At 35.1% G+C, this 9,413-nt stretch overlaps 1 long non-coding RNA gene across 1 annotated transcript; it reads left to right on the forward strand.

Annotated features, from left to right (window-relative positions):
* Positions 1–6,013: 6,013 nt before the first annotated feature.
* Positions 6,014–9,164, forward strand: LOC124895954. Its single transcript, XR_007052212.1, has 2 exons — positions 6,014–6,638; positions 8,092–9,164. It is a non-coding gene; the product is annotated as an uncharacterized LOC124895954 (long non-coding RNA).
* Positions 9,165–9,413: the final 249 nt, after the last annotated feature.

A 9,413-nucleotide genomic window follows, 5' to 3' on the forward strand; every position in this document is an offset into this window, starting at 1 on the left:
TATTGGGAGGCAACCCAAAATTTTTATGTTCCAGCAAATTATTTGTTTTTGTAGTTTGGCTCTAGTTCAAAGAAGTTGAAATCGATGCATTCAGCCAAATGCTCCTGACGATAGTTTTTGATGAGCTATCATAATAATGATAAGCCATCAAATTTGTCGTTAGAAAACAGCAGTTCAAAGGTAAGTTTTGTTAAGGCTGACGATATTTGTGATAACTATCACAATTGTGATGGCTTATCAGAAATGTCGTCATAAAACCCCAAAATTAGCTGAAAGTTTAGGCCGAGGTAAAAAGATTCGACCCGACCCAAACTTTGCCTTTCCACTTTCCCGCTTAGTTTTTTATTTCCTTTAAGTTATTTTCCATCCATACTTAGAATATTTTCTTCCATTCTTTAAAGTCATTCCAAATTACACAAGAAGAAATATTCCTTATGTGTGGGGATTGATCTATTCCAGGTATACTCTAAACCTTAGTTCAGATTTTCTTTGATTTTAAGTTGAGGGTTTATGGTAAATTATTGTTATAAAATTTTGTAGTCAACTAGGAGAAATACATGTATTTGAGGCAGTTGAATTGTTTTTGTGATTTTCGTACACCTCTTCAAGTAGTCTACTTCTTTAACTGTGTGATTTGCATTTAAGTGTGACCATTGTGCATCTTTGTATGACATTAGTTATAGTAATACAATAATCACTACTAAATAGTTGCATGAACTGAATGAGTCATAGCTTGTGATATACTTGTGTACCATGTGTGTGTCAGCAACTACTTAGTTCCCTCTGTATGTTGAAGCCAAAACTTTCCCGGTTAGCGTTACCTAGGTTGAAGGATAGGGGTTAGGAAAGGATCATAGGCCGTTTTGATATTAGCTCACTTTACCCTAAGTGACCTTCCCTATGTGTATAATATCCCTTGATCCCTGTTTTGAGCCTAATTAGTCGATTTCTTTTTATGACACCTGTCAGCTTCCCATTTCGATCACAATAAACCTGATTTGGCCCTGGTCCGCCTTGGACACTATGCACTTTGACTTAGGCAAATAACCTAAGTTGAGGGTGGATAACATAGGGGTACGTGATACAATATGAATATGAATAAAGGTAGCATAAAGGAAAAGAATAAAAAACTGGGTGCGGAGGAAAAAGAGCAAGAAAAAGAAAAAAATTATGAAAAAGAATAAGTGATTGTGGAAAAGATCGCACCCTTCATAAATAAGTGTGATCAAGAAAAAAAAGAGTAAAAAAGGCTAATGAGTGAAACCCCAAAAAGCTAGTGTAGTGTCACAGAGGCTTAGTCACTTTAAATACCATCAAGTAGCAAACCAACCCCTAACCTACATTACAAGCCTAAGAGAAGACCTATAGTGATCCTAGCTAACCTATATGAAGATCTGGGTAATGAAAATAAGGGCAAGCCTCTGGTACTTGGCCTAAATTGGTTAGGACTTCGTTCTGAGAGTGAGTGTTTTTATTATCCCCATGGTTATGTATATGATTACTGATATGAGATGAGGGGGATTTCTTTGTAGTGAGGGCACACTGGTTACATCGCTAGTTACTGACTTGTTTGGATAGTGTAAACCTGATACATGTATGGTTGTGTTACTGAGTTGGTGCGTATCTTGATTCCTGTGTGTTGCATTGGTATTCTTTAATAATATACACAGTTGTTCTTGAATTGATTGACCTTGGAGATAGTGAAAGTGTTTTGAGATGATATGAACGATTGACTGCCAAATGTACTTTGTATTCTCTTTGTTGTGTTGAGTTGCTTAAGTACAAGCAATTGTTTTAAGTTGAGGGTGTTGATGTGTGAGCTAATTTTAACACATTTGAGGCTTTTAACTAAGAATAATTACGAAGTCTTAAGAAACTTTTGTCATTTTTGATTTTTTTTATGTTTGATTTTGCAGTAGAAGCTAAGTTGCTAGAGAACCAATAAGGATGAAAGCAAAAGAGTTGAAATCTGAAGCTAATAAAGGAGAAATATGGTTGACGACATTTCTGATAGGTCATCAGCCCCGTGATAAGCTACCGGTTTCATTGTCAGCCTCTGACAGAGAATGGACCTGAGTTGAGAGTTGTGATGACATCCTGTGATAAGCCGTCAAGGAGCTGATAGGTCGTCAAAGTTGTCGAAGCCTTAAGGAAGAACATGAGAGCTGAGGAAGATACTAAATAACATTTGTGATAGGTCATGAAGGAATTGATAGGATGTCACCATTTATCATCCGCGTTAGGCAGCGAGTATCAAAATCACAGAGGAGCTGGCGACATTTGTGATAAGTCGCCAGCCTCCTGATAGGCTATCACGCATGGCGTCACCATATCTTAGGAATTTTTGAATTTTATTATTTTGTTTCCATAATTAGGGTTAACTATTTAAAGCCTTGTTTAGGGTTTTCTTTAAGTTCCGGACATTGAGTTTTGAGACATAATATTTTGTTATTCTTTCTCTAGTTTCTTGACTTAAAAAAACAATTACTTTGAAGAGATTTTATCATTATTTTGGGATTACTATCATGATCTAATCTGAGAATCTCTAGTTTCTATTCATCTTGTGGTAAGTTTATCTTTCAAATCATGAATGAAACTAGTTGTTTCGATTATTACATCATGCGTGGCTAAATTCCTTTAGCCTGAATTATGGGATCTAGTGTTAAGTCTTGATAAGGTGCTAATTGTTCAAGATTTAAAAGGTAATAGGACTTCTTGATAATTCTGAGGTTTTAATTATCGTCTGTTGGTTGCAAATGATATATAACACCATCTTTGATTTTCTTGAGAAAGAAATCAAATATAGTGGGAAGTGAATTATTAATAGGGACTTTGAAGAACTAAAAACTTCCATTTAATAATTGATGTTGTAACAAGGTTGATTAACCTGAGGTAAAGTCTGGTCATGAATATATATTTCCTAAGTCCGAGAGGATTAGGTAATTAAATGCTTAAGTAGGTCCAGAGACATTTAGGCATAACTTTGATAAAGATAACTTGTTGTCCTATCCACTGTGTGAATTTTGAACTACTATTAGCATATGTCAAGTACCAAAACCCCTAGTGAACATAATTATAGTTTCTCTATAAACTCTTGATTACTAATACTGAAACTAAAGTGATAAACAATCACTTGCTAAGCTAAAAACCCCCATTTCAGGAAATATCCAACTATCAGTTGATTAAATTGTAAACGAATTAAGTCACACCATATTCCCTATGGGATTCGACCCTAACATAGTTGGGTTTTATATTGACAATGATCACTTACATTCTCATCAAAGAGGTGTAGTTTGAGTGTAACACCCTGCATTTTGGGCAAGAACAAAAATTGTTATTTCTATGCATTGATGTTCCAAAAGCCATAAATCCTATTCAAATTTAGTATGTTAATCAATTATGTAGTGTGGTAACCTAATTGAGCATGAATTGAGATCATAGAAGTCCCCTAACTCAAGGTTAAGTTGAAAGCTTTCCTATAGTTTGAGTTTTAGCGAGCGTCAAAACTTGGGTCTAATTCAATTGACCATAACTACTTATATATGATGAACTGGGTGGCCTACTGTATATATTAAATAAAATATCTTCAAATTAGCTTTCCAACGATACCAATTTTGCCCAAATTCTATATTAGAGCAAAATGTTATGCCCATTTTACTCCAACATATCAGCCTGACAACTGAGTGACGCTAATTCTGACGACTTGTCACAAATTTGATGACTTATCAGAATATGTCGTCAGCCTTAGAAATAAACTCATAAATTTTAGCTCCTAGGTGACGACCTGGCTGATGGGCTATCATAGATCTGACGGCTTATCAGCCTTGGTCGTCAGTTGAAAATTTCAGCAACTGGGAAGTGATTTCATAGGGATATTTTAGTGTTTTCCTCACTCTAAAAACCTTTCACACAAATTAAATCACTCCTTAAGTGTTATTACTCCATATATTATCAGTTTTACAATATCTCAATCCACTCTACTCTCAAGAACAAGATGGAAACTAGGGTTTTCTCCAAGATCAAGAAATCAAGAAAATCAATCCTTCTGTTTAACATTTCAAAGAAAACAAAGCAATATTTAAGTTCCCTTCCCTTCAATCCTTCCCTTTAATGGATCAAGAATTCATCCTCTTAAGTGAAGATGTTCAAGAAATGGATCTAGATCCGAGTTTCATCTATCTAGATCAGGGTTCCATCTTTTAAATTAAATAATAGTAGGTACGTGGGGTTTATGCTAAACTACATGGGCTTGTTGAAATATTCAAGTATGATTTAAAGATCTATCAAGCATGAATTTATAAAGGATTTTTAAGATCCATGATTTTATTATGCATTATGAATGTTTAAAGATATTAATGATTTGGTCTTTAGGTCTTTCCCCCTTAAATTGATTTACATGTATATGTATATGTATAAAAAATTCAGATTTGAAGATTGTTTGAGAGCATAATTTATGAAATCCCTCTCTTGTGATGACTTTAAATTTGTGGTCTTGTTGGGAATGATTTGATATGCATGATTTATGGCTTGAAAATAGTTTACTCAAATACCATAGTAGTTTGAGCATGATTTAGAGATTTGAGAGGGAATTTCTTGATATAAATGGGTTTTTTTAAAGAGAGAAAGATTTGCATAAGAATGATGCTTTTGTCATGACCACCTTGTATCATTTGAAATGTTGTCAAAGAGAGTTGCATATATGTGTTTACATGAGTAATTAAAGAAAGGATTCTTCGAAATGATTTATTGATATGGTGGTCCCAAATTTATATTTTAGAAACAGAGATTCTAATATGCTAATAATGGCTCAGAGATGTGACTTGCAAGTCAATGGTATAACTATACCATAAGTATGTATGCCATAACAGAGTATGTTTTTAGAGTATGTCTTTGGAGAATGTTTTCAGAATATATTTTCAGAAAATGCATATTTTAAAGAGTTAAAAATAGGCATAAAGAGGGTTAGGTGGTTACCAGAAGAAGGCCTGAGTTAAAGTAACTCGTAGCTTAAAACCGTATTTTCCGATATGGGTAGATTATTATTATATGCTGGCGACGGCTGTGTGGCGTAATAGATTCAGAGACTTCGACCCTTGCGGCACACTTGGGTTTGGGGATTAGCTGGCGAGTTAATGGAAGATTCCATATAGCCTGTGGAATTTCAGAGTTGTAGTGTATACCACTTAGCGCAAAAGTAAAACAAAGAGTATCACAAAGTTCAAATGATTTTTCAGAGTCTCTCAAAAATGCCCATAAAATTTCTTACTATATGATATGCTTATGAACTGTTTTAAATTGCTCTCATATATGTTGAATAGAAATTACTATTTTGGATTTGCCCTACGTACCAGTACATCTGTATTGACCCCCCTTCCATACCTCTCAGGTTTTGAGGCTCAATTTAGGGGTCTCGATAAGCAGTAGATAATTCAGACAGTAGATCAGATTGTGCAGTGGTGAGCCTTCTCGATTCCAGAAGGCCTATCCTTTCAGATTATATCATTTATTGAAGTTTTGGTCTATTGGGGACCTTGTCCCAGTTTTCAGATTGTTGTCAGATTATCATGTAGTAGAGATTTCGTAGACTGTTCCATATGTTGTTAATGATTTTCGGATTTCATTCCTTATGTAAACTTAATCCAGAGTATGACTATGTTTCCGTATTAGATCGTAAATTCTGTATTTTCTTTTATTATATGAATGTTGTGCATGACTACTAGATAGAGTAGGACGTCCGGGCCTTCATGGTTTGGGATGTCCATCACGGCCAGGCCCTAGTTCAGGTTGCCTTGGCCATCACAGAAAGTCTACCTCCTGAGAAATGTTTCAACGTTTTAAATCTCAATTGAACAAACAAACTCAATAAAAACATAAAATAAATGGGATTTTCCAATCTTAAAGTGAATAATCATATATACTAGGATACATAAAAAAACCCACAAAATAAAAACTATAGTAGAACTATGTAAAAAGTAGGAGATGCTTATGGGCAGTCTTAGTCGCGATCCTTAGATAAATATTCATCAGCGGAGGCTAATCCCCTTGAGAACAAAGACTCAAAGTCATTATCTTTGATAAGCTGATGAGCCTGTTATATATGAGCTTCTTACATAGTGGGGTACACTTGAGTAATTTCCAAATCAGCAAGACTGTGTAACTACAGGTTGCTGAGACGGTAATCCGAAAGACATTTTTTTTTGTATGTGACCTTTTTCTCCTTCTATCCTTCGGTTTTTAATTTATAGTTTTTATTTCCCAACTATTTCCTCTACAAAAATGTGAGCTAACCTTTTATGTTTTCGAGAGCTCCGATCTCATCCCTAGCGGATGCCACTTCACTACACTAGATGACACATGGTGAGGGCCCCTAAGTAGGTGATTCTTTATAAAACATCACCTCCTTCATTTTAGTCCCATAAAATTGAAAAAAATCCCCAAAAACAGTCATAGAGAAAGGTCCTAAATTCTCCATAGATGTTGATGTTTTCAAGTTAGAAGTTGAACGAAAGTTGCTCTATGCTGCGAGCTCGTTATTTTGTTATAATTTTCCCCATTGAATTTGTAGAATATCTCTTCGGGTATTGTGGGTTACAACTGTGTATTGATTTTGTGGCAATGTTTCAGTTGTGTTTATCAAGGTAAGAATCATTTTTATCGATTTCTGTGTAAGTTAGACCCCGAAGAGTATTTTACTATAGAAATTTGTATGCTGGGTCGAATAGTCCTAGAACTTCTGGTTATTTTGGTTGATTGGATTTCTACCTTGGTTCATGAAAAAAATTTCCCTTTTAATGTCTCCCTTAATATTCTTAAGATACCATATCAATTCTTGTTATTTATTAAGACAAAAAATGCGTGGCTTCGAGAACCTTCTTAGTTATGTTAAAATACTGTATTTAAGGAGGTATGGACGGAGGGAATTGGTGTATATCTATTAATATTCACATATGCAAGTTGTCAACTGAGAGATCATGAAGTATGCCTTAAAATAGTATCGTGAGAGCTCGTCGCTCCGTCGAGATATAGTTTGCATATTGTTGTTGGATTTAGTAATTGTTTATATTTTTTATTGGAAAAATTTTATGCGTTGGTCTTGGCTGGTTGTGAGTGTGACACTAAAACCTATTGATTGGCCATAGTGTGTTGCATCCATCATTGAAACGCACTAATGTGATTGGGGTAGTATGGTCGAGCTTTAAGTGATGCTAATAGACATTACATAGAAAAGGTATGTTAAGGCCACCCTTCCTTTTGAAATTTTCCTTTATATGCTAAAGTTTGATATGGATATAATATTGTTAATGAATAACTTGTATCCGTAGTAATTTATGTTGGATATTTTAGTAAATTATCACATCTTGTCAAAACTCTTATTCCTTTGTTAGTGACCGAGCTCTAGACATGACCGAAACTTGAGTATAGATTAGACATAGTATATGGTCATTTATCTTTCTTTGAGCCATGTAATTTGTCAGTTTTTTACCTACAAGATTGTATTGCCTACTAAAGACACATCAATTCTTGTATGCTCGAGCTACTTAGAGCCTCAAGCTATCCAAACACCCAGAGCCTATAGGCAAGGCAGATACAAAGACTACAAGTCTAAATAAATACTGAGCCTATGGGCTAGATAGATATAGAGACTACGAGCTAGATAGATATAGATCCTATGGGATAGATAAAAACAAAACCTCTGGGATAAAAAAAATCATACAAAGCCTACATGGTAGATAGACTTATTGATTAGGGGTTAATTGGTACAAGTGAACTATAAGGTCCAGTTATGTTCAACAGGGGTAGTTAGATTACAATGCAAACTATCGTGCTTATGGAGTCCCAAGTTTTTTGCTCGATTTTTGTATGTACCTACAAACAAGGCTTATGGGAGGAAGGATAGGTTATTGTTTTCTTAGTTGATTATTTATTTTATATTAGAGAAGGTAAATATGTTTAAGTTCTTTGATGCTCATGTCTTGTTATCTTCAACTAATATAATCTAAATCTAGTTCATCCTTTTAGCTTGCCTTCATACTTGGTACTTTATTTTATACAGAAGCTTAGAGCCTGAGGGTTCTTTATTCATCCCTGCAGGTCTCGACGGATGACCAGATAGGCCTTCCAAGTAGCATTGTCAAACTCCAATAGGTTGGATAGCTTATTTATTTTGGAGTTGCCAGAGTTTCTACAGTTTTTGTGCCTTTTATGGTAAATATTTCTTAGGTAGGTTAGGTATAATACCCCGTACCTTTTTCTAGCGCGAAATCATCTCGAGAATGTTAGAACTTGCTTTGAAATATGAATCCATTTTTGTACATGTGGTATTCCTAAGATTTTCACTTTTTGTCACGTGGAAAATCAAATAAGTTTTCCATTGATACCAATTTCATCAATATCCAGTGTCAAATGAGAAAGTTATGGTCGAAATCCAGAAGGCAGTAAGACCTTCTAGGTATGACGAGACAGGCCGATGGACCATCAGACAAGCGATAGACCATCAACCATGACCGTCGCATCGAGGCAGTGAGCCAGCTTTCTAGATGAGTACGACGGAGATTCCGACGGATCATCAGACTAGCGGCGGACCGTCGCACCCCACCATCTCATCGAGGTAGTAAGCTCCAGTTCTGTCTTAGTCCAACAGACCATCGACCCAGCATGGACCATCGTACCCCACCGTCGTATATCCTGCTTAGTATTTTTAAGTCATTTTAACAGGGGTATTTTTATCTTTTACCACCCACTTATATATACCTAGTTATATCCGACCTCAGCTCATTTGTTCATTATTATTTCACAACAACAAAATTCGAGTTTTCTCTCTAAAATTAATCCCCAAGAATAAAATCCAAATCTTTTTCAAGAACTAAAAGATTCCAATCCTTAAAGTTCAAGAACTTCCAGAAACTCAACCCATGTATGCATAATGTTCATTCATGGACTTCTTTCGTCCATGAAGCCCAGGAATCTCTTTTCTAAGTTAAAGTTTATGGATTTTCTTTATGAATTTAATGATTGGGCTGCTCTTGTTCATGTTGATAATGAGTAATTGAATTCTATTTCATGTTGGGTAACAAATTGTATGTGGATTTGATTAGTATAGATGTAATGTCATGTAAACCTATGATTAAACTCTTGAATGATGAAATTACATTTGAATCATGATGTTTAATTGTTGTATAATGTGTTCTGCACTTACTATGCCTACCATGTGTTTGATTAAATGCCTAGATGAAGAAAATACCCAACTAGCATGATATCATGAAATCCCCATGTATGTACAAGTTTATGCCTATCACCTGTTTGATGAAATGCTTCAATAAATGAGTTATGGATGATGGTGATCATTATGTGCTCAAGTAAGCCATACTTTTTTAGTTTCCTTTTATCGAGTCCTGGGGGTACTTGTACCCAAA

Source organism: Capsicum annuum, chromosome 2 (assembly GCF_002878395.1).
Source record: "Capsicum annuum cultivar UCD-10X-F1 chromosome 2, UCD10Xv1.1, whole genome shotgun sequence".
Classification (NCBI taxonomy): domain Eukaryota; kingdom Viridiplantae; phylum Streptophyta; class Magnoliopsida; order Solanales; family Solanaceae; genus Capsicum; species Capsicum annuum.